This window comes from Octopus bimaculoides, chromosome 13 (assembly GCF_046866305.1).
Source record: "Octopus bimaculoides isolate indiv1 chromosome 13, ASM4686630v1, whole genome shotgun sequence".
Taxonomy (NCBI): domain Eukaryota; kingdom Metazoa; phylum Mollusca; class Cephalopoda; order Octopoda; family Octopodidae; genus Octopus; species Octopus bimaculoides.
The window spans coordinates 17,373,059-17,398,058 of record NC_142940.1 but is presented as its reverse complement, the minus strand read 5'-3'; the positions used below and the strand labels follow the sequence as shown (position 1 = coordinate 17,398,058).

The 25,000-nt window shown below is 35.5% G+C and overlaps 1 protein-coding gene and 1 long non-coding RNA gene across 7 annotated transcripts in view; one reads left to right on the top strand and one right to left on the bottom strand.

The window, feature by feature from the left end:
* The window catches only part of LOC106881088 (uncharacterized), a 925,009-nt gene that overhangs the window by 79,461 nt on the left and 820,548 nt on the right, over positions 1-25,000 (bottom strand). The window lies entirely within an intron of this gene.
* LOC149132819 (uncharacterized) overlaps positions 19,687-25,000 on the top strand; it is a 79,811-nt gene continuing 74,497 nt past the window's right edge. Inside the window, exon 1 of the long non-coding RNA XR_016243975.1 lies at positions 19,687-20,162. This is a non-coding gene — a long non-coding RNA (uncharacterized LOC149132819). The remainder of the gene's footprint in view (positions 20,163-25,000) is intronic.

The window sequence follows — 25,000 nt, the reverse complement described above, 5'->3', positions numbered from 1 at the left end:
TTAGTATGGCTTTCTCTCTCTTGTTTTTGTTTAGATCAGGGGTTTTCAAACTGTGGTCCGCGGACCACAGGGGGTCCGCAAGGACAAGACAGGGGGTCCGTGGACAGCAAATACTTTTTATGGGCAATTTGATTTTATATATGTTTTTTAATCAAAATCTTTTAATTGACAATAAACCTATTTGTTAAATACTGTTAAATAAATAAATGTAAAAATATGTTAAGCAAATATTTATGTGTAAGTTTCATAAGCGTTTATAAGGGGGTCCCTAAGGTAAAGCCTGAAATATAAAGGGGTCTGCAAGTCAAAAAGTTTGAAAACCCCTGGTTTAGATGATAGGGTTGTAATTTGAGGAGTATTTGGTTGCTATTTCTAACGGATCAAGTGACCATGTTGTGGCTGCCTTGTTATCCTGTGCATCATCTGTTTGTCATGGTGGTGCAGTAGTTAGTGTCATAGAGGTATATGTGTATGTGGGTGTTTGGGTGGTATGGATAAACAGCTTGTTATTAATAGCATTATTTTAATATGATTATGTATGTTTTTATATAATAAATTAATTGTGTAAATTTTACATGAATAATCTGTTCAATGTGTTAGGTGTCAAATCATATAAATTCACGCTTTATAATTGCGGTTTATACATACACACACACATACAAACACTCACACACGTGTGTGTGTGTGTGTGTGTGTGTGTGCGGGTGCACGTATGGGCAGGTGCTTGTGGTTAAGGAGCTTTCTTCCCTACCACTTAGTTTCAGGTTCAGGGTGAGTGGATTTGGTGGACAGAAACTGAAAGAAGTATTTTGTGTGTGTGTGTGTGTATGTATGTATGTATCTATCTATCTATCTAGCTATCTATCTATCTATCTATCTATATATATATATATATATATATATATATATATATATATATATATATATATATATATATATATATATATATATATATATATATAAATTAAAAGCGTAAAAATTAAAACAGAACAAAAAGGATTCCGCGGTACACGTGTTTCAAGCTTTATACACAAACAGTCATTGCATCATTATATGAGTATATAATTGATAGACAGGATGGTATAAAGCTATCTTCAGCCGCAAATATGTTCTTTCCCAAGTATTATATCACAAAGAAGAAGTCACCAAGATATAATACTTGGGAAAGAACATATTTGCGGCTGAAGATAGCTTTATACCATCCTGTCTATCAATTATATACCCATATAATGGTGCAACGACTATAAAGCTTGAAACACGTGTACCGCAGAATCCTTTGTGTTCTGTTTTTACTTTTACGTTTTTAATTCATTCTTTCACCCTGGCCACTATCTGGCATATACTGGTGCTTGCAATTATCAAGTATTACCTCTAAAATTTATATATATATATATATATATATATATATATATATATATATATATATATATATACCTGAAAAAATTGGAGTCAACAAGAAGGAGTACAGTTGGACACTTATTTTTTAATCACTACAACTGTTTCCACACAACGTAGTTCTCCAGATGTGCAGGTACTTGATTATGCAACTGTTTCCCTGCATTATGAGATCTAGTTGTGTTTCCTCAGGCGATATGTAAATATTGACTCCAATTTTTTCAATTATCTGTTCACACATGACAGATGCACAAATGCAAACCTGGATAGCACAGGATAAATCTGAAGGTGGACAAGCTTTATACTGTACTCCAATACATTCTTAACACACACACACACACATACATATGTATATATATATATATATATATATATATATATATATATATATAGTCAATCCAAACATGAACAAGCAAGAAGAAACATGAAAAAACCACAACGTGAGGATGTGGTACAGTGTTATTGGGTGCTCAGGAAAGGAAAGAAAAGAAAGAGGATTTCACGTTTCGAGCGGAGCTCTTCATCAGAAATATAGGAAAGGTCCAAAGAAGGGAAGACAGAGAAAGAAAATCGCCAACGATGTGTGTGTGAGTTGGTGTCTTCTTGTCTTCACATTGCATGATAGTTGTGAATCAGTGTCACTGTCATACAGGTAGTATCCTTTGTTTCCAATAACCATGCCTACCCATGGGGAAATATTCCCTTACTTGGAAACAAGTGACGGTTTGTGACAAGAAGAGCATCTAGCCATAAAAAAATCAGAGTAAAACATGAGATAGAAGAATACCGACAGGAGAATAAAGTTCACAGCTCATCTTCTTCCTGAGGGTATGGAGGTTGGTCCTTACTTCTGTGAAGGCATAAGTCATTAGGTACAATCTCAGGTAAACCCAGGCAGTATTTTGACTGTTGCATTCAGATTGGAGCCTGGTGCAGCCTTCTGGCTTGCCAGTCCTCAGTCAAATCGTCCAACCCATGCTAGCATGGAGAGCGGACGTTAAACGATGATGATGATGATTATATCATATTTGTCTTTGTCATTGTGCTGTACGTTTGTAAGCTATTCCCAGTGGCTTTCTGCTGCTGGCACCACCAAAAGTGAACATTATCAATGTTAAAGGTGCGAAATTGTAAGGATCTTTGGACATTGATGAGGAATTAGCTACAAATTTTCTGTTTTGTGTTTTCATCAAATTTTCCGTTTGTTGTGTTTCTGTGAAAACTTTTGAAATATATATATATATGTATATATATATATATATATATATATATATATATGACATGCCTCCATTCAGTTTCTATCTATCAAATTCCACTCATCAGTCAGTTAACCAAAGGTTTTGGTAAAATACTCTTTCCCAGGGTCCCAGTAATAGTCTAGTCTCTAGTGGCACTCCGTCACTTACGACGTCGAGGGTTCCAGTTGATCCGATCAACGGAACAGCCTGCTCGTGAAATTAACGTGCAAGTGGCTGAGCACTCCACAGACACGTGTACCCTTAATGTAGTTCTCAGGGATATTCAGCGTGACAAGGCTGACCCTTTGAATTACAGGCACAACAGAAACAGGAAGTAAGAGAAAGTTGCGGTGAAAGAGTACAGCAGGGTTCGCCACCATCCCCTGCCGGAGCCTCGTGGAGCTTTAGGTGTTTTCGCTCAATAAACACTCACAACGCCCTGTCTGGGAATTGAAACTGCGATCCTATGACCGCAAGTCCACTGCCCCAACCACTGGGCCATTGCACCTCCACCCCAGTAATAGTACCAAACACAGAACCACATAGTTCTGAAGGAAACTTCTAAACTAAATGACCACACACACATACACACACACCTCTGTGGTTTCTGATTATAGGCAGTAATGTGTAAAAGTATTTAACAAGACACAGGCATTGCTATGTAGTTAAGAAGTTCACTTTGCAACCATGGGGTTTTTGTGCTCAGCACCTTAGGCAAGTGTCTTGTACTGTAGCCCTGAGTTGACCACTGGTTTGTGAGAGTTTGGTGAACAGTAATCATATAGAAGCTCATTGTATATAATAGTGAACTACACATTGGATAATGTAGTTCCAATTTACAAGGGAAGAAAAACAGAAACTAAGAATAAAAAACAGGACCAAGCACCTTTTATTATAGGTATGCTGGATCAGAATTCTACTAGGATTAAACCTGTGTTTTTCAACCATTTTTTGCCTATGGATCCCTTTCATTCCAATTTTACTCAGGTGAACTCTCATAACCATTCTAAGTTTAAAGAATCCTATTATAATTTTATTATTAAATATTACTAGGAATTGTTAAAACATTTTGTGTATTTTAGAAGTATAACCAATTTATTGCAGATAAGATTTTAACAACGAAATCTCATATGGGCCCCCAAGGGCCGAACTCCCAAGGACCATATGGACCCCCTGTTAAGATCCTCTGGATTAAACAAATAACAATAACACCTGTAGTTGATTTGGCCCACTTGATTGATAAAAACTCGAGTAGAACTCAAGTAAGAGTCAAGTTCGCCTGTCAAGATTCTTTTTTTTTTATTGGTTTGGTCTGGAGGTGAAAAAAGCTCTGCCCATGGTTTTTGCAGGCCCTTTGTGACTAATAAGGTTGGCATGGTTAATGCTTCTAATGAACACGTCAATGACTACAAGAATAACCTATGAAGGGAGGGAATTTCAGTGAACTAATACTCTTATAATGGGGTGGGGGGTATAATATGGGCAATGAGAAAGAGAAAGATGAGTGAGTTAGGAGTGCCTGAGACCAGCCAGATCTGAGGAGCAAAGGTCACTTCACTTCTGTAGCAAGTGGTAGAGAAAGTGGAGAGAAGCGACAGGAGTCTGCCAGTCAGAGCTTGGTGGGTGTTGGTGAGCAATTTCATGCCGATCAATTGATTGGCCTGTCTTTGAATAACTGTCTAGGATGTCTGTGTTGTGTAGCAGCAGCACCATCCTAGATTAGCTGCAGGAAGGACATTCTGCAATAAAACTTATTATTTCAACAATATATAAATGTTCAAAATTGTGAAAAACATCCTCCTACCCATGCAAGAATAGAAAAATGGATGTAAGACAGTCTTCTTCCTCCCTTCTCTTCTCCCCCCCCCACCCCCCACCCCCACAACAAAAAAATTCAACCAATCAGTTTGATCTGCTCAATATCAACACTACCCTCACCTGTCTAAAGTGCTTATGAGATAAATGAAATGAAATAGAATTATTTGTAACTGGTGTGTCTAAGTATAATATTTATTGATTTTTTTATAGATATTATTAGTAACCAGAACCCATGCAAGCATGGAAAAGTGGACGTGAAAATGATGGTGATGATGATGGTGTCGGTGTCTGAAGATACCATTTTTATTGTTAGTGGATATCATTATTAGTTACCAATATATCAAGGTAGCATATTGATTTGAGATATTATTAGGAACTGATGTCTCAAGATAACATGTTTATTGCTTACAGATATAATCTCTTATGTGTAGTAATTACAGAAGACAGATTTTTGTTTTCTTCCTCTTTCTTCAACTATTCATCATCACCACTGTTCACCATTAATATCAGCAGCACTAACATTACCACTAAAGGCAAAGCAATGGTCTTATTGTTAGACTATAGGACGTGATTAGGCTATAGACAAAGTAGTGTCTTGTCTGGCAGTTTTGGGTTTCTATAAGGCAATGATTGTCTGAGCAATTTCATTTTCCCCTTGCTCAGTAAAGTAAATACCATTTACCACTGAGGTGTTGTGGCTTTCATTTGCAGGTAAGTAAAGTGTGTGGATCTTTGTCATTTCAATAATGAGTATTTAGTTCTTTGATCAACTGAATTCCCTGTTTATTGAATTAATACATTAGTGATTGTGAGTTCAACACACAGGTCTACTCTTAGCATTATCCCTTGGTAGAATCTGCATGACACAGCATGTAACAATGCTAGACATTGGAATTACAGTTGCAATCCATCTGATGGGCTTCCATACAGTTTCTGTCTATCTGATTTCACTCACAAAGCTTGGATCAACCTGAGATTATGATGAAAGACACTTGCCCAAGATCCATCGTGGTGGGATTGAACCTGGGTCTTGTGATTGTAAAGCAAACTTTTTCAGTCATCCAGCCATACTGTATCCATATTTATGTTTAAAGTACGGCCTTACTGGCTGTATGTATGGTTGTGCTTAATACGGCTATTGAGTCCTTCTTTTATCTTCTTTTAATTGTTTCTGTCATTGGTGTGTGGCCATGCTGGGGTACCACCTTGAAGAGTTTTAGTGAAATAAATCAACTCCATTATTTCTTTTTATTTTAATTCTGGTATGCATTCTATCAGTTTCTTTTGCTGAATCTCTAAGTTATGAGGACATAAAACAACACTGTTTGTCAAGTGGTGGTGGGGGTGGCAAACATAGGCAAACACACACACACACACACACGCACACACACACACACACACACACACACACAATGGGCCTCCACTCATTTTTCATCTATCAAATTTGCCCATAAAGCACTGGTCAACCTGGAGCTCTAGTCTGAAGCACCTGTCCAAGGTGCCGTACAGGGACTGAACTTGAACTCACATGGTTGCAAAGTGAGATTCTTAACCACGACACACTATATCTACTTCAGTCTATCAACTAACAATTTCCTTGACTATTTTAAAACTAAGAAATAAATTAGTTGTCGTCGTTGTTGTTGTGCAGCCCCAGGTCAGCTTTGATCAAAACAGTCTTATAATCATCAGGTTAAACAATGAGGTGCTGCTCACAGATCCATCTGTCTCTGTCTGGCTGTAGACCATACAGCATAATTTGATAAGCAGGAATTAATCATATGGGTGTAGAGCAATATGACAGTTTGGACATATTGCTCTAGCTCCACTGTCTAGTCTATTTCTGTAGATTCTTGTGCTGGCCACAGCAGAGGCAGGCAATCTAGATTTGGTGAGAACAGCTGATGCTTCTCTGCACTATTGTTGGTGGTGAGCTTCTCAGTACTGTGAAGCTACTGAGACTATTGATGATGCAGTTATTTTTGTGCGTATGTGGTTTTATTTATATGTTTGTCTATGTTAATTGGGAAAGATATGGGAGGAGTTAATGTTAGGAAAAGGTTACACTAATGTTCAAATTTGGAAAAGCATTACAGTTATGCAAGGATCAATATTATTATCGATGGAACACCAACATCATCACCAATGTAAAACTAACATTATTACTAATGCAATCCAACATTATCATCAATGCAATCCAGCATTATCATCAATGTAATCCAACATTATCACCAATGCAATCCAACATTATCACCATTGCAAGCCAGCATTATCACCAATGCAATCCAACATTATCACCAGTACAGTCCAACATTATCACCAATGCAGTCCAACATTATCACCAATGCAGTCCAACATTATTACCAGTGCAATCCAACATTATCGTAGTGCAATCCAACATTATCACCATTGCAATCCAGCATTATCACCAGTGCAATCCAACATTATCACCAGTACAATCCAATATTATCACCAATGCAATCCAGCATTATCACCAATGCAATCCAACATTATCACAATGCAATCCAACATTATCACCAAAGATAGAACAGTTATTTGTTGAATCGGTTGAATTGCTAACTAAACGCTTGACTGATACTTCTAGGTTTCAGTCATGCTAATGTAGTCTTTATCATCTTCTCATTGGTCAATTAGATATAAACCATTTACTTTATTAATGTTGCTCTACCATCTCTGTAGATTTATGAGTTTTATAGGTTGCATTCATTTATCTACAGTTGATTGAATACTTTCAAGGATTTTTGGATCAATAGAACTTCTAGTTTTATGAGACTGGTGCAAAGTACTTCAAAAAGGGATAATTGAAATATTAAAATTTGTTCTATAGAAATACAATTTTAAGAGACTCAAAGCCGGTGGTTGACAAATGTTGAATCTGTAACTTTATCAATAACTTCACCATCTCTAACTGATAGCTAGGAAACAATTTCAGATAAACCAAATAATCAACATAATTCTTTTATTTAGCACCAAATTTTTGAAGATTTAGTGGGTTTGCTGTTATGGATGACAGACAGAATCAGCCTGGGAATGTTCAGTGTGAGTAGTAGAAACATTCTGTTAGCTGGGTTATGATATAGCATTGAAGTTTGTCCCCTGTTAGAACCATGGCTCTGCTTGATAAGGGAAAAGAAGTTTAGAGAGCCATGTCTCTCTAGGGAACAAAGGGTTTCTTCTTTCATGAGAATATAAGGTGTTGATCAATATAGTTGGGCATTAAAACCAGCAGCAGCAAGACAGATATTGTTTGTTACATTGTTCTGACATTTCTGGGTTGTTTTTTTTTTTGATATCTTGTCATTTAGTTAGTCAGTTTCTTTCACTTGTATAAACCACATTTAACTACAAAAATGGTGTACTTATTATTTTATGAGAATGTCCAGTTATATAAGGCACAAACAGCTGAACAAGTATGGGGAAATTGCAATGGGGAGTGGTGTATCCAATGTTTCAAACCCTTCTTCAGGATAAAGATGCCAAGAAATAAATAAAAGAAAGACAGCAAAATTTCTGTCTCTCTGACAAATATCATTCCCAAAATGTCAAATTGCTCTTCTCATGACATATGAATCTATCCAAAGACATGGACTTCACCATTTAATTAAAGTATGTGTCATTAACCAGCTTTAATACATAATATAGGTGTAGACATGACTGTGTGGTTCAGAAGCTCATGTTGCCACCATGTAGATTTGGATTCAATCCTCCTGCACAGTACCTTGGGCAAGTATCTTCTACTATGGCCTTAGGCTGACCGATGCTTTGAGTAAATTTGGTAGACAGAATTGTGTGAAAGTCTGTCATATAGGTATATGTATGTGTGTGTGATCCTTTGTGTTTGTCCTTTCATCACTTGATAACTAGTGTTGGTTTGTTTATATCCTTGTGACTTAGCACCTTGGCAAAATATATTGATAGACTAAGTACCAACCTATAAAAAAATAAATAAATATTGGGATCGATTTGCTCAACTAAACCCTTCAATGGGGTGCTCCGGCATGGTCATAGTTTAATGACTAAAACTAGTAATAGATACAAGATAAGCGAGGTATGAGTTCAAATCTCGCTGTGGGGGCATCTAAGTCAAATATCTTTTAGCACAGCTCCGGTTGACCAAAGCCTTATGAATAAAATTGGGTAGATTGAAACTGTGTGGGAGGTTGTTAGATGGATTGTATCTGCATTTTAACCCTTTAGCATTTGAACCAGCCATATCCAGTCCACATAGGCCTCCCTGTTTTATGTTTATACTGACCATAGCTAGTCTCTCACACTTACCCTACAATGCCATTCTAAACATAGACAATAACATCATCAAAATCTCAAATCTATGAGATAATACATAGTTAATTCAAAATAATATTAATAAATAAGCTTTACATTTGTCAGAATAATTTGAAAACTAAAGGGTTAAATGTTTTATACTGATTGCAACTAAGAATTACATTAAGGATTAAGGGTACATACTACAATTCAATGAACGGGTAGTCCATTTGATTGAACAACCAAATAGTCATTACTAAAATTGATAGAGATCCAATTACACTGGGGTCTCTATATATGAACACAATCCATTCCAAAGCCCTGTTTGTTAACCTAATTATTCATTGCATGTGTAATTGATAAACATAGAAATAGGGATATTCTGTTCGAGGCCACACCCAATCTCAACATAAAGGCGTGAAATGATGTTTTATTTATCCATCCATCAACAGGAAATACATAAATATATACTTAGGTGTATATATACGTGTGTGTGTATGTGTGTACCTGTGTGAAATATGTACATAGATATTAATGAACCATTTTTATATGTTCTTCCAGTCACTTATATGCAGGTGTTGTCTTATTTGTGGTTTGTTGTTCAAATCTCAGCTTGCTGGCTGAATGTAATTTTCTTCTAAAAAACTCTTCAGTTGATAGAGGCACAGGCATGGCAGTGTGGTAATAAGCTTGCTTCCTAACCACTTGGTTCCAGGTTCAGTCCCACTGTGTGGCACCTAGGACAAGTGTCTTCTAGACAGGGAAATTCACAGTTTTTAAGGAATGAAATAGAAGAATAAATAATAAAAGTAGATAGAAGAGTACAGACAAGAAGATAAAGTTCGCAGTTTGTTTTTTTTCCTGAGGTATGGAGGTTGGTCCATACTTCCATGAAGATATAGGCCCTTAGATATAATCCCAGGTAAATCCAGGCTGTATTTTGGCAGTATTGTGAATGATGCGTACATATACATACATATATATAGGCCACAAAAACATGCAATTTCAAATTTTTTTAGAAATGCTCCAAGGCCCACTGAGAACATCTCATTAGCCCACATATAACTCACAACCCATGTGTGCTGACACCCCCCACCAGGCATAGAAACTATTTTGTTGGCTCATGTCATCAGTTTTTGTGTTAAGTGTGCTGAATTCCAAGTAAAAAAAAGATAACTCTTTTTTTTCTGTTAACTTTTGGATCAGAGAAACCTATTTTCTGAAGGTTTTAATTACTTGGGTAAATAAAACTGTAGGTGTTCTTTGGGTGCAGGTAATGAGTGTGAAGTAAGTAGTTTGTTTCCCAACCACAGTTACACTCCATGGCACCTTGGGTATGTGTTCTTTTACTGTAGCTCCAGGCTGACCAAAACCTTACAAGAGGATTTGGTGGATGGAAACTGAAAGAAGCCTTCTTGCATTGATATTGCATGACAGTAGTGAGTGAGTGTCAGTTACGCAGGTAGTGTCTTTTGTTTCCAGTCTTCCATGAAAACTTGTCTGGTCATGGGGGAATATTACTTCACATGGAAATAGGTGAGAGTTGGTGACAGGAAGGGCATCATCATCATCATCATCATCATCATCGTTTAACGTCCGCTTTCCATGCTAGCATGGGTTGGACGGTTTGACTGAGGACTGGTCTTGCTGTAAAAAAATTTTGCCTCAACAAATTTAGTCTGACCCATACTAGAGTGGAAAACTAGATCCAAGATTGTGCTTAATTGAAAGACATGAAAAGATGTAATACTTTAACAGATTGGAAAAAAAAAAAAAAAAAATAACATAATAAATGTAACAGGTTTTAACCCCAGTGATAATGACAATATGAATTCTTAATTGATAAGTTACTTTACTAATCAATCACAGTATGCGATATATGTCTCGGTTTGTTTGTTTGTTTATAGTAACCATCTTATACTTCTAGCTGCTAGCTATTACTTGCTATCACCTTTACTATAAAACTCAATGTAGGCCACTTACTTTCTGTAGTACAACTAGCAACATCAGCAGTTAACTATCTAGTAAGTATTATTATCTTGTACACTTATGCGTATGTAGGTGAGAATGTGTTTATTTTTAATTAGCAGTCTACTCACTATAATCTTTCCATTTTTCTGGGGGTTTTTTTTTCATACTTATCATTTATTTCAGAATTACACAAGTTTATTTTATTTTCAAACATTAATTATGAATGTGAAAATAACAACAAAATAATGAAAATCGTTTTTTTTTTTCCTCTTATTTACTGTCAATGTATGATACTTGTATGTTTGCAAGAAAGAAAAAAAAAATGTTACAAGACACTAAAAAACAAAAAAAGGGTTTTTCTTTTTGTTGTTGTAGTTTAACCCCAGGCTTCTCCTGATCAAGCAATCTATAATCAAGGGCATTCCATCCTTGACCTTCCTTTATTTTTCCGGCATACAGGAAACCCTAAAAGAACAATATTATACACATCAAAAAAAATTTTTTTTTTAAAGTTATTAGATTGCAATGTGAAGGAGATTTTGCTGCTATTACTAGCAGATCAAGTAAGCATGAAGAATTTTCCAGGGATGCTTATAGGTGCAAACTAAATACATTTGCGAAAGGTACGTGTATGTATGTGTACTTTGAAAATATAGTATGATATATATATATAATGAGAACAAATATGTATGAATGTACGATAAATATGTATGTATATATGTGTGTATATATATGTGTGTATATATATATGTGTGTGTGTGTGTGTATATATATATATGTATGTATGTGTGTGTGTATATATATATATATATATATATATATATATATATGTACAAATAATATATGAGTATATGCGTATATACGTACATGTATGTACATACCTACATCTACATGTATATATAGATGCATATCTGGGTGCAGGACGTAGCAAAAAAACGTGGACAAAATGATAAATGGAATACAGAAAACACACAGGCCATAGAGAACATTTATTTTATCAGCTGCCACCATTCTAAAACTATATATATATATATATATATATATATATATATATAAGAAAATGAGCTGACAAAGTGATAAATTACAAAACTCTACGCATAAGTGTAGAGTATTCTTTAACACATTGTAACTATATTTTAATGCATGCATGCATACATTTATCTAATTAAAAAAAGTTATGTGCTGAAAAGGAAAGTGCAAAAAGAAATGAAAGAGATTGAAGAGTGAGAGTAAAGTAGAGAGACTGTAAGAAAGAGAAAGTGAGAGAATGAAGAGTAAGAATGAAGTTTCTACTTCATTCACAGTGTATATTCACACTGTGCGAGAGAGAGAGAGAGAGAGAGAGAGAGAGAGAGAGAGAGAGAGAGAGAGAGAGAGAGAGAGAAATCAGAATGAAGTAGAGTAGGGGTCAGGGAACTTTTTTAACCAATTACCCCAAAATATATTTATTTACTCCAATGTTACCCCTCTTGATTTGATAGGAAGAAATTCATAGATAACAAGGAACATGATTTTTTATATAATTTTACTTAAGTTTAATGAGTCCTCATTACTCACAAGAATTTCATTTTTACTCCACTTGGGGAGTAATTAACCCTTGTTTGCTGACCCCTGAAGTAGAGGGACAGTGAGAGACAAGACAATTAAAGAAACTGATTGGGAAGGAAAGAAATGAAGAAATAGAGACAACATGAAAATAATTTTAAAAAATGAATTAGGTATAGGCTTATATGGAATTCACCCATGCAACACCACCACCCTTAATAATAATAATAATAATAATAATAATAATAATAATTCCAAATTTTGGCACAAGGCTAGTAATTTCAGGGGAGAGATTGCAAGGCTAGTTGGTTACATTATTTAACTGGTACTTATTTTGTCGACCTTGAAAGGATGAAAGGCGAAGTCAACCATGGCAGAATTTGAACTCAGAACGTAAAGATAGATGAAATGCCACTAAGCTTTTTGTCCAGCATGCTAATGATTCTGCCAGCTCGCTGCCTAATAATGATAATGATAATAATAATAGTAATAATAATAATAATAATAAGCCTTTCTACTAAAGGTACAAGGCCTGAAATTTTGGGGTAGGGGGCTAGTTGATTACATTGACCCCCAGGTTCAACTGGTACTTATTTTATCAACTCGAAAGAATGAAAGGCAAAGTTGACCTCAGCGGAATTTGAACTCAGAACGTGAAGACAGACAAAATGCTGCTAAGCATTTTGCTTGGCGTGCTAATGGTTCTGCCAGCTTACTGCCTTAGATTAAAAATAATAATAATAATTTTTTCTGCTGGAAGCACAAGGCCTCAAATTTGGGAAAAGGGATTAAGTTGATTACACCAACCCCAGTGCATAACTGGTACTTCTTTAATTGACCCTGAAAGGATTAGAGACAAAGTCAACCTCGGCGGAATTTAAACTCAGAACATAGTGATGGGCGTAATACTGCTAAGCATTTTGCCTGGCTAATGATTCTGCCAGCTTACTGCCTTAGAATAATAATAATAATAATAATAATAATAATAATAATAATAATAATAATAATAATAATCCTCCTCCTCTCGACTATAAGAACAAGGCCTGAATTTTAGTGGGAAGGGACTAGTTGATTACATCGACTACAGTACTCAACCGGTACTTATTTTATCAACCCCGAAAGGATGAAAGGCAAAGTCAACCGTGGTAGAGTTTGAACTCAGAACATAGCAGCAGACAAAATACCGCTAAGTATTAAAAAAGGAAAAGATACTGTGGAGTGTGAAAAAAAAAAAAGAAAGAAAAAAAACATGCTTACAAATATGAAAGGTGGAGGTAAAAGATGTTATACAAGAAATGGATTGAAGTATAGAGCATTTGAAAGGTACACACTCATGAACATGGGCACACACACACCTCATCATCATCGTATGTGTGTGTGTGTTTATATATATATACACACAGTGAATGCTTATAAGCTTAAGCATATAATTATTATTTACAGAATATATATATATATATATATATATATATATATATATATATATATATTCTGTAAATGATAATTTTATGCTTAGGCTTATAAGCATTCACTGTATACTGGCGATAGCAAATAGCCTAATATTGGGGCATATAAGCCCTTGATGGAAAAAATACCCCTTTTTTGCCCCAATATTAGACTATTTTCTATAGCCAACATACGGTGAACCCTTATAAGTTTAAGCTTATAATTATTATTTACTCATCACCATTTCTTAATTTAACACACACACACATACATACATATATTCACACATATGTATACATGTACACACATAAATACATACACAAGTGCAGATACATATACACACACACATGTATGGATACACACATATTTATATGGAAATAAGTAAAGTACAATTAAACACAATAATTATAGCAAGATATAATATAAAGAATTAAAGCATGAAAGATTTTCTGGCTAGATTGAGTTGGATACTTTAAGACCCTGTTCACTGAATCAGTTCACAAAATGTGTTCAAATGCAACTGAATGCACCACTAAGCACTTTTTGAGGCATTTGTTATTGAAAAATGCCACTTTGAGGGTATTTACTTTTAAGTATAATGTAATGTCTAATTTATTTATTTCACAAGTTATCTATCTTTTGCATGTTGTTTATATTCTGACCTTAAATCATTTTTCTGTCATTCTAACTTCTAGGGAAAGTCTGTTTTACCACAGATTGATAGTTTTGTCTATCAACTGTTTGTTTGATTTTCAAAGAATGGTGACTCTTAAGTCACCATCCTCCTCATCATTTTCTATATTATTTTCCTGAGCAAGGATTTTGTTGTCATTTAAAAGAAATTGTTTCCCCTTACCTGTTTTTGTTGTTATATTTTGAGTTCTCTTTTTTTTTAATTGTAATTTTCTCTCTTTTTTTCTTTCATCACATAATGAAGTTGTAACACTACAGGCTGGCACTGTCCATAAGAGAGCATATTTGTTATCTTCAGTGCTTTGGTGGTGCTATTCTGGAAATTGGGAGTCATTGTTCTTTTTGTTGTTGCTGTTGGTTTTCATTACTTTTGTTTTCCTTGTTATAGTTTATCTTCCCAGTTATTCAAGACATTCAGCTCCAAGACATGCTTTACTCTGACAAATGTAACAGCTAAGTTTTCTATTCTGTATCAGCAATCCCAAGCTCTTTGTCATGGTACCTCCTACTGGGTACAGTTTGTGTATGGCTCTGTGGCCTCTGGGTATTATTAGGACTTGTGAGTGCCGATTTTGATCATTCTCCTATGCTGTGACACAAAAGCCTACTTTAACCATTCTCTGATGCTGTGACACAAAATCCATTGCTAACCATGGATTTACACAATGTCCAATTCTTATTGTAATTATTGTATTTCTTTGACCCATGAACTGGGGCACAAATGTATGGCCAAACACTATTTCCAACATTTCAGCCTGTGTTTTGTGTGCATCTTCAGTTTTAAAGGTACAACAGAGTGTGCCATAACTTTTGACTTTTTCATTTGAAATTATTTCTCTCAATATACCTGGTAAGAATGTTGTATTACTTAATGTGAAAAGAAATTTAATTCGCTTCTGTCTTTTCATAAGTGGAGATATATAATTTTTTTCTCATTATCCTCTCCTGGATTATCTACTTTAGCAAAATTCTTCCATTTACATTATTTTTTATTGTACTTGTGACTGACCCAAAAATTCTGTCCATTTTGTTTTGAGGGAAGGTTTGTCTTCACATGACTGAAATATGAATGGACCACACAGTATTTGGAATCAAGTAAGAATTGCTTCTGCTATTGCTACTGCTGTTGTTACTGTCGTGGACTTTCAAATTACTTATTTGAGTATTTAGAACATATACATATATCACATGATCATGTGATGGACCAGACTATCAGATATTGTTATACATCACTGGTCACAACGCCCTTTGCAATATTTTAGTTTTTCAATAGTGCCACTCCGCTGGCTTGGTACGCAAGCCAACATTTCCCTTGATCGGAAGGCTACTCTGTCACAGGGTTATCCATTTACAGCTGAGTGAACTGGAGCAACATAAAATGATGTTTTGCTAAAAAAAACACAACATGCTGCTCAGTTTTGGAATTGAACATGCAAATTAGCGATCATGAGTGAAATATCCTATCCACTAGGCCATGCACCTTCACATATTTGGAACATACTTCTATTAATTGTGAACTGTACTGTCCAGTTTCTTCTTCCTCTTGTGTGTTTTGATTTTGTGTATTTGTTTTTAGCAATTGTAGTGTTTTATTGTGTAGCATAATTATGTATGGTAGCTATTGTGGATGTGTAAATGAAATGTGCGTAAATTTTCATTCCAGAGTTTATCAGTCAATTGCCTTATGAATAATATGAATGATGTGTGCATATAATGTTTTTGATTTCATCCCATCATTAAAACATTACAAATGTAGACCAAAGCAGAATAAAATTATAGAGTTTATAGATGCAGTCGTTGCTGTGCGGTATGAAATTTGCTTCCCAACCACATGGTCCTGGGTTCAGTGCCATTGCATAGCTCTTTTTTTGCAAGTGTTATTTTTATTAATAGTCTCAGGCCAACCAAAGCTTTATGAATGGATTTGGTAGATGGAAATTGAAAGAAGCCTGTTTTATATATATATATATATATATATATATATATATATATAATAATAATAATAATAATGATAATAATAATATTCTATAAGCTTGAAGTTTATAAGCAATCACTATGTAATGACTAAAGAAAATAGTCTAATATTGGGTATACTAGACTACTCGTAACCTGTTGGGTTACCAATAGTTCAAGGTACCTGAAAAAAAACCATGTATCTTGGGAACCCATGGTTCAGTTTATGCGAAACTTGTTTTATTCTGTTTGTATTCACATTTGAATGGTACCTTACTTTCAAGTATTTTCCCATTATGCGCTGGTTTGGCTGTATTAAATTACAAACAAGCACGCAAGCAAGCAATCACACAGCTGTTAGTAGTATAGAGACAATCCCTCAATGGAAAAAAAGTAGGGTCTCCGTACACATGGGACATGAACCCACAGTTCTTTGTTTTCACAACAAGTGTGTTCCATGCATACGAAGACCATGCATTTTTTCTGTTGAGGGCTTATATGCCCCAACATTAGACTATTTTCTTTAGTCACTACACACTGATCACTTATAAGCTTCAAGCTTATAAAATATTTTTATTATCATTTACAGAATTGTAAAAATTGAAACTGCTTACCAAAAACCATTATGTGTATGTGTGTTATATGTATGTGTTTGTGAATGTGTGTATGTTTGTAAGACCTTGGCCTTGATATCGTGCGATACTCGTAAATGAGTGTCACTGCCACACAAGCACAGTCATTAATTTCTAATATTCTTTTCTACTCTAGGCACAAGGCCCAAAATTTTGGGGGAGGGGGCCAGTCGATTAGATCGACCCCACTATGCAACAGGCACTTAATTTATCGACCTCAAAAAGATGAAAGGCAAAGTCGACCTCGGAGGAATTTGAATTCAGAACATAAAGACAGACAAAATACCGCTAAGTGTTTTGCCCAGCGTGCTAACGTTTCTGCCTCCTTGCTGCCTTCATTCATTTCTAATATTGCGTGAGAACATGTCTGGCCATGGGGAAATATTACCTTGCTTGGATGCAGGGAAACAGTGAGGGTTGGCAACTGGAAGGGCTGTAGAAAATCTTCAGATAAACTCCATCTAGGCATGGAAAAGTGGATGTTAAATGATGATGATGTCAATCTGTGTGGTTATTAGAACAGTAGAAATAGCAGAACTCCAGACTAAACATGTTTGTTTACATCCTGTTACATTCTAACTGCAAACGCTACTTGGAATTAAGAGGAGGAGTACCTTTGGCTTTAATTCCTCCAGGTTTGGTGAAATAAGAACCAAGAATGTTCTGGAGTGATTCTTATAAATTTGTGGCCATGTTTCAGTGAGTATATGAGATCATTACTATTTGGGGATATGGACTTGAGTCATCCAATAGATAGGGCGATAAGCTGGACACTAGATTACAAGGTCTTTTGTAAGTCTTTGATAATGTTCTATACAACAAATATATTTCTATATAATATGAGCCAAGAGTGAAGGTGTTGTGGTTAGGGTGCGGTATTCACTATCATAAGGTCGTGGTTTTAATTCTTGGGCCAAGAGTACATTGTGTTCTTAAGCAAAACACTTCATTTCTCATTGCTTCAAGTCCACTCAACTGAAAGTGATTTCTAGCAACAGTTGGGAAGTTAACCTTGAAAAGGACTAGCATCCTGTACAGGAGAGTGGGGAAGGTGAGCATTGTGATCTTTGTCACTTAAACATCATGGAAACCTGCTTAAGCCCTGACTTTATGAGTCCTTGGGTTTGTGACAGACCTAACCTAATATGAGCCAAGAAAGTGCTAGAGATAGCAGCCAAATTTCCCTTAAGCAATATCTTACCATCTGATTAGAAAAAAAGAGCAAGATACATGTTATAATGTAGTCTTGAATACATTGACTGATAAGATGGCATGACCATGACTGGAATGGTTCAATCAAAAACATAAAACATAAAACTTAACAACAACTATTATAATTACAAAAAGGAAAAAATGTATTACTTGATGCTTTGAGAAATAAAACTGGAACTAATGAATTAATTGAATTATTCATGCATGCATACACAAGCATGAACACATACACACATATCTTAGGACTTGTTACTTGACAAATATTGTCATGGTTCATGATATATTTAGGTAAGCTTGTCTATGGATTATGCTTCCCTATACTTACTATGATAAGGAAAATAACAAAACAGATTTTCTTACCACACGCACACACACATATTCTTTTATCTGTTTCAGTCATTTGACTGCGGCCGTGCTGGAGCACCGTCTTTAGTCGAACAAATCGACACCAGGACTTATTCTTTGTAAGCCCAGTACTTATTGTATCAGTCTCTTTAGCTGAACTACTAAGTTACAGGGACATGAACACACTAATATTGGTTGGCAAGCGATGGTGGTGGTGGGGGGACACACACAGACCGTATCAGGACAATTATCCCCATGGTTAATTACCCCCTCTCCAATATATTAAGAAGTTTTAAATCATCAACTGTTGTCCTCAGGGTAATTATCCTTGGTGAGTTATTGTCCATGGGGGCGGGGGTAACTGTCCTAGCCTCGGACAAACACATAAACATATACATATATATACGATGAGCTTCTTTCAGTTTCCATTTACCAAATCCACTCATAATGCTTTGGTCGGCCTGAGGCTATAGTAGAAGACACTTGTCCAAGGTGCCACTCAGCGTGACTGAACCTGGAACCATGTGGTTAGGAAGCAAGCTTCTTACCAGATAGCCACACCTGTGCCTATATATGTTTACGTACAATATATATATATATATATATATTCTTTTTTACTCTAGGCACAAGCTTTGAAATTTTTGGGGAAGGGCCAGTTGATTAGATTGACCACAGTACACAACTGGTACTTAATTTATCGACCCCAAAAGGATGAACGGCAAAGTCGACCTTGACGGACAATATATATATATATATTGATCTGTCTAATTTGCTTATCTGTACATTTACTTCTAAATATGTGTGTGTATATCTATCTATATCTATCTATATATATATATGATGTATATGTATATATATATATATATATATATATATATGTATATATATATATATATGTATATATATATATATATATATATATGTGTGTGTGTGTGTATATGTATATGTAGATATATGTATATATATATATATATACATATATATATATATATATATATATATATATATATATATATATATATATATATATATATGTATTATATATGTATACGCTCTTCAACAGAAAAGAATAAGGGAAAATAAACAGAGAGAGAATGAAAAAAACTTGTGGATTTAGCGGTCAAGTATGGCGATATATATATGTTATGTTTAGGGATGGTCATTTTGCCAATAAACACATGCACTATGTATTTGATTTTCACTTTATTATTATTATTATTGTTTTAGCATCTTTTTTCAATTTTGTTTCCATTTCTTGCCAAGTGTCTTCCTGACACTTAGGGCAGAGAAACGTACCGTATACATTGGTAGGCCATTAAAATAAACATACCAGATTGTTTGTTTACAAAGTTATGTGATAGAGGAAAAGGGGAAGACAGAGAAAATAAGAAATAAAAAAATAAAAAAAGTAAATATAAAATAAAGGAAAAGAGCAAAGAAAATTCACTGTGACAATGCTTTTCTCATTCATTGTGATGTCATAGTTAAGACAATCATTTGCACTTCCTGCATGGATGGTAAACCAAGGATCATTCTTAAATAATTTCCAGTTCCTTTTTTGATCATTCCAAGTGCTCCTACAACCACTGGTACTATAACCATCTTGAGATACCACATTTTTTCGATTTCAGTTAGTAAATCTTTATATTTTCTGAGCTTATCAAATTCTTTTGCCAAGATATTATGGTTACAGAGTATGATCATGTCAATCACTAAACAAACTTTATTGTTTTGGTCTTTCACAACAATATCTGGTTTATTTGCTTTGATGGTCCGGTCTGTACATACTGGGAAGACCCAAAGAATAGTTACATTTTCACCCTCAGTTACAACCTCCAGAGTGGTGCTTGTACCATTTGTCAGCAGTTTTGATTTTATAATGCTGACACATTGGCCAACTCTCTCATGTGTTGATTTGTACTCTACAGATGCTAAAACCTTACATCCAGAGATTAGGTGGTCCACTGTTTCTATCCCATCATTGCAGTATCAGCACTTTGGGTCTACACCATTTTTCATCACATTGGCTTGATAGTTCTGGATCAATAAGCTCTGATCTTGGGCAGCCAATATAAAGCCTTCACTCTCTGCCTTTAGCCCTGAGCTCCGTAGCCAATGATGGGTGTGCTTCTGGTCTACATCAGCTTGTTTGCTACAGGCCACATATTTACCATGCAGAGGTTTATTATTATTATTATTATTATTATTGTTCAGTAGTTTTATTTTTATAATGTGCTTTCACTTCACTACCGAGCACAGCTCTGTGTGCCTTGGGTATGTGCTGTGGTTTGCTGTGATGCTCTTATGGTTACTGTATTGAAAGTGTTTTGCGTAGGATGCGTGCAGTGCCCAGTAGTGCAATTTTCTGTATGCTATATATATTTGTAAGTCCTGGTGTTTTTGTTATGTATTTGTCTGAATATTTTTTTATTATACCTAAGCCACCTATTATGATAGGAATTGTTTCTGTTTTTAGATTCCACATTCGAGTTACCTCTATTTCCAGGTCTTTATTATTATTATTATTACTATTATTTTCATCATTATCATTATTATTAAGGTGGTGAGCATATTTATGGGGAGGGGACTAGTCGATAACATCGACTCCAGTGTTTCACTGGAACTTAATTTATCGACCTCTAAAAGATGAAAGGCAAAGTCGACCTTGGCAGAATTTGAACTCAGAATGTAACAGTAGATAAAATACCGCTAAGCATTTCATCTAGGATGCTAACGATTCTGCTAGCTCACTGCCTTAATAATGATAATAATAATAATAATGATAATAATAATAATAATAATAATAATATTCCTTTCTACTGGAGGTACAAAGCCTAAAATTTTGCAGGAAGGGACCACTCAATTATATAAACCTCAGTGCCAGACTTGTACTTATTTTATTAACCCCGAAGGGATGAAAATGAAGTTGACCATGGCAGAATTTGAACTTAGAATGTAAAGCTAGAAGAAATGGTATGGCACATTTAATCTGATTTGCTAATGATTCTACCAGCTCACCACCTTAATGATGATGATGATGATACTCTTTTACTTGCTTCAGTCATTTGACTGCGGCCATGCTGGAGCACCGCCTTTTAGTCAAGCAAATTGACCCCAGGACTTATTCTTGGGAAGCCTAGTTCTTATTCTATCGGTCTCTTTTGCCAAACCGCTAAGTTATGGGGACGTAAACACACCACTAAATACAAACATATACACACACATACATACATATATATACATATATACGACGGGCTTCTTTCAGTTTCCATCTACCAAATCCACTCACGAGGCTTTGGTCGGCCTGAAGCTATAGTAGAAGACACTTGCCCAAGGTGCCACGCAGTGGGACTGAACCCGGAACCATGTGGCTGGGAAGCAAGCTTCTTACCACACAGCCACTCCTGCACCTATAACATGATGATAATGATTGTTTCAAATCTTGGCACAAGGCCTGAAATTTTGGGAGAAGAGTTAGTCAATGACATCTACCCCATTGCTCAATGGTAATTATTATACTGACCCCAAATAGGATGAAATGCAAAGTTGACCTTGGCAATATTTGTGTGTGTGTGTGTGTATAAATGAAAAATACAATAAATAAACAATACTAGCTACAAAAAAACCTACATGTAGGACAAAAACAGAAGGCCCTAATTTTACATCAGTTATCAACCGTATGTCCAGCCTGCATCGTTTTGCTTGCTTGAAGCCCTAATTCTCTGCAAATTTTGCAGGTGCCACCGATATGAGAAGTACTCAATATTATCATTAAAGGTATGAAACTGAGTATTACCAGTCGGTTGATAACTGATGAAGAATTAGAGCCTTCTGTGTCTGTCCTACATGTACGTCTTTTAGCTATCGTTTATTTAATGCATTTTACATTTATTGAGTAACTGAATGCCATGCATCTCGACTTCTAACAGTAAGTTTTATATATATATATATATATATATATATATATATATATATATATATATATATATACACATATATACATGCACACACACACATAACCAATACCTATATCTATATATCTTTATACATATGTAATTTTAATTCATATATGATATATGATATATAAGATGTCAGTCTGTCGCTTGTGTTGCTACCTGTTAAGATAATTTATTTATAACCACATAGTAGTAGATATGAACAATGGTCTTCCGTCTGTAAACAGAATTTAACAGCTACAAAATTAAACCTAGTTTAAAAGCTACATACATATCTACATACATCAGTTTCTGACTATCTCACTTTTCTCTAGTTATTTGTTTTCTTCTTCTCCTCCTAATTTTAGTGTCTTTTGTGTGATAAAATTGATTACTTTTCAATTAATTCAACTACTGCTAGAAATCACAGCATCAGCTTTAATTATTATTATAACGATTATTATTATTATTATTATTGGTTATGTTAAGGTGGTGAGTTAGCATAAATGGTAGACTGTTTTACAGTAATTAGTTTTGTCTCTCTATCATCTGTGTTCTGTCTAATCACATCAGGTTTTAGTTACTGTTCCTCCCTCCATAGAGGTTGATAATATAAGTGTCAGTTATATACTAGAATAACCAATTAATTATATTCCTTCCCAACAAATATGTCATCTTGTGCTGCAGTAAAAAAAACAAAAAAAACGTATTATGCAGCTGAAATGACTGAAAACGGACACATTTTTTGAGCAAACCCTCACTGACGTTTTCAAGTTCCATTTGGAGAAGAAGGTTTTATCCTCCTATAAAGGTGAGTTAAAATGGTTTGGATGGCCCAAGAGAATAGTCCTATTCTTAGCACATGCCAGGGAATGATAGCTGGAAGAAAGCATTTATGTTTAATGGTCGCAGGAGTGGCTGTGTGGCTTACCAACCACATGGTTCCGGGTTCAATCCCACTGCGTGGCATCTTTGGCAAGTGTCTTCTACTATAGTCTCGGGCCGACCAAAGCCTTGTGAGTGGATTTGGTAGACGGAAACTGAAAGAAGCCCGTCGTATATATGTATATATATATATGTGTGTGTGTGTGTATGTTTGTGTGTCTGTATTTGTCCCCCCAACATTGCTTGACAACCTATGCTGGTGGTGTGTTTACGTCCCTGTAACTTAGCGGTTCGGCAAAAGAGACCGATAGAATAAGTACTAGGCTTACAAAGAATAAGTCCTGGGGTCAATTAGTTCGACTAAAGGCGGTGCTCCAGCATGGCCACAGTCAAATGACTGAAACAAGCAAAAGAGAGTTAAAAGAGTTAAAGGGAGTGTAATCTTGGATTTCTAAGCTTCCTTGATTGGCCCGAGGTAATGGTTTACTTCTCTGGATCATCTCAGACATTTGTATTCTGTGAGTACCAGTGGTTCTGAACCATTTTTTGTCTGTGGACCCCTTTTGATTCCTATTTTATTCAGATGGACCCTAATAGCCATTCGATGTTTCAAAGAATCCTATTATATTTTTAGAATTAAATATTATTAGGAATTTAATCTTTTATTCTTTTACTTGTTTCAGTCATTTGACTGTGGCCATGCTACTGCACTGCCTTGAAAGGTTTTAGTTGAACCTTTTAGTTAACTAAAATTTTTCTTCAATATTCCAGACCTGGAAGACAAACAGTGAGCTGGCACAATGGTTAGCACACCAGGCAAAGTGCTTAGCAGCATTTCGTCTGTCTTTATGTTCTGAGTTCAAATTCCCACCAAGGTCAACTTTACCTTTCATCCTTTCAGAGGCGATAGAATAAATACCAGCACTGGGGTTGATATAATCAACTCACCCCCACCTTCCGAAAATTGCTGGTCTCATGCCAGAATTTGAAACCAGTATTTCAAACCCTATGCTTGTGTGAGAAACAATTCAAGGATAGTGGATTGGTAGAGTCATTAGAGAGATGGACAAAATGCCAGATCTTTACATTCTAAGTTCAAATCCTGCCAAGGTCAACTTCGCCTTTTATCCTTTCAGAGTTAGCCAAATGAAGTACCAGTCAAATATTTGGGTCAAGGGCATTGACTAACACCCTTTCTTGAAAACTTTCAGACCTTGTACCTATGTTAAACAAATTTATGATTACTTTTAGGGTGGTGGTTTGACAGAATTATTAGAGCATTGGGGGAAAAAGAGAAAATATCCTGCAGTATATACCCCAGCTTTTCACGATTTGAATTCAAATCTGACTAAAGTCAACTTACCCGTTCATCCTTTTAGGATTGATGAAATAAAGTACCAGTCAAGTACTGTGGTCAATTTAATCGACTATCACTTTTTACAAGAATATATCATTACATGTGTGGAGGCGCTATGGCCCAGTGGTTATGGCAGTGGACTCGCGGTCCAGACCGGGCGTTGTGAGTGTTTATTGAGCGAAAACACCTAAAGCTCCACGAGGCTCCGGCTGGGGATGGTGGCAAACCCTGCTGTACTCTTCCACCACAACTTCCTCTCACGCTTACTTCCTGTTTCTGTTGTGCCTGTAA